We start from the raw sequence: 2,577 nt of genomic DNA on the forward strand, positions 1-2,577 counted from the left end.
AGGGCGTCTCCAACAGTTTTGCACCTGCCACCAGTTACGCAATCGCTCTTGTTAAATCACCCGCAAACCATGGTTCAGCCCCTCGCGCAAAATTCCACCTTACGAGCGCAAATTACTGCACGCAAAATTGGATCTTGATAAATCCGGCCCTTAGTGGTTTAAATATTATCTTGATGTGTTTTCTGTTTATTTTCAGTTTCTAGGTTCTTATTGTTAGTAAATGATTCCATGGATAGCCCAGACCTGAAGAAAAATATACATTAGCTAGATTCTCAGCATCACTTTCAGGTCACTTATTCCAGCAACAAACTTTAAAGGTAGATATTTACCAGCCTTTAAGGTCAAAGGAAACCAATGTTGTCTGCCTGATCAATTAGGCTCAGCTTAATGTACAGGTATAGCAGAGTATCATCACCATCACAATGGAAATGTTACATTGTTCTCTAATCAAATTGTGTTGGCTGGTTCCTCTCATTTAGTTTGTTTCTTTAGGCTTCCAGATGTGAGAGAATTCATTTAAACTGTTTTCCTCTCATCTCTTTCAGAGATAAAAACTCTGTGGTGTCTTTTTTTAAGTGACTCTTTCTTTATAGTACAAACACTGTTGTTTGTTTCCATTAGATGAATGTGAGGGTGTGAACGTTTTCAATGAACACTGACAGAAACCTGATACATGAGTGATCATCAGGTACATTTCACACCACAAATGAACTACCATCAGCTGTAAACCCAAAGACGCTTTAGACCAGGGGTCTGTTAGAAAAAACAGGTTTAATGAAACCTTTGAACGTTTTCTAAGTCTGATATCAGGAAAACTCCAAAGAGCTGATGTCACATGTTAATTTCTCATTTGTGAGATAAAAAAAGTCCTATCTTAACTTATCTTAGTGTTTTGCTTCAATAAAATAATTTCCTCAACTTTTGTTTCTGTTCCCATAGTAGCATTCTCTCCAGCGCTAACCTGGTCTGGAGCAGGTTTTCCTAAATAAACTCATCCTCTGTCTCGGCCCTCCTTAAAGCCAATCACATTGTTCTTATTTCCTGATTTAGTCAGGAGATTTTTGTCATAGTGTGGTGTGACCAGAAAAAAGGAAACCATTCACTAGGTCCATAAGACATTTTAGGTGTTATAACACAAACATAGCATTTCCTTTTCTTTTTTTTAACAGTGTCCTGTCTGGCAATGTGGCAATAAGAATAATTGTCTTGATGCCAAAAAGAGCCCAACAGATTTTACTTTCACAAGTGGAGCAGTATGGCTATCACTATTGTGTTCCGCTTGATTTATGAATATAAATTGCTTTATTATAATTATGCAGGGAGTTTTACAGATTATATGGACACTGCAAAATGGATCCGGCCATGGGCCCCAGGGATCCGAGGCCCCAGGGGCGTCCCAACCCCCAGAGGGAGCCCTGGCCGGGCCCCGGTGTGCTTGGCCCCGCGGACCAGCCACCAGGAATAAGCCAGTAGCCTCCCGGGTATCCACCCCCAAACACCAAGCACCACCAGTGCACCGGCGAGCCCAAGCACCAGCCAGTGGAGGAATGGGCTCCGCACTTAGCATTTCCTATTGATGATGATCCAAATAAAAAATAAACAGCATGCAGCATGCAGGTGGCGCAGTGGTTAGCGCGCACAACCCATGTACAGAGGCCTGAGTCCTCGACGCTGCCAACCCGGGTTCTAATCCGGCCTGTGGTCCTTTGCCGCATGTCTCTCTCCCTCTTTCATACCTCCTTTCCTGTCAGCCTACTGTCGAAAAATGAGCCACTAGTGCTGCAAAAACTCAAAATAAAAAAATTTGTGGCATTAATTGGTTTCAGACCACATATAGCTGTCCTTTGTAATCAGATAGCTTTCTCTATGAGTGCTACCGTTTCACCTCACAATCCATCACATACAGCCAGACCTTATCCGTCATCAAATTAGCAGCATTACACTGATTTCTTTAACAAGTATTTAACAGAACATCGGCATTCCGCTGTCGACGGCTTTTTATAGTTATTACAAGCGGACCTATTCAGACTTGATCAAACTCACAGGAGCTGTCGTGAAACAAAAACACTCAGAGTTTTTTGTAACATCAGCTGCAGGTCCTAAACCACTCTAAATCATGTCTCAAAATTCTTCACTCTTGGCTTTTTCTGTTAGCGTTTATTTTTTGATGCATTTATCTGGGCAGTGTTTTTAAATTCTCAGACAGGAATTCAAGTGTTGGCATCTTTTTGATCAATCTGAAATACGTAGAACATAAATCCTGTGAAAAGGAAACTTTATATCATTACTGTCCCTTCATTCGTTGTTCTGTCTAGTTTTCCTGGCCCATAGAAGCGAAGGACTCTCAGGAAAAGATGGAATGGAAGTGAAAAGAGGTTTATAGAACATCTCCAGCTTGGAGACTTTAAACTCTGCAAGGAGAGACAGTATGATGAGGTTGTTTAAGAAGGACTAAGCATTGGGAAGGAATAAACTGATCTCACGCTATTTGGGAGATTTGAGCACCAGGTAGAGGTTAGTAGATCCAGAATTATGGGTGTGTGTGTCTGTTAAGAGAGAATCCAGACAGAGGTCTTG

Source organism: Cyprinodon variegatus, unplaced genomic scaffold (genome assembly GCF_000732505.1).
Source record: "Cyprinodon variegatus isolate N-32 unplaced genomic scaffold, C_variegatus-1.0 Scaffold800, whole genome shotgun sequence".
NCBI classification, from domain to species: Eukaryota; Metazoa; Chordata; class Actinopteri; order Cyprinodontiformes; family Cyprinodontidae; genus Cyprinodon; species Cyprinodon variegatus.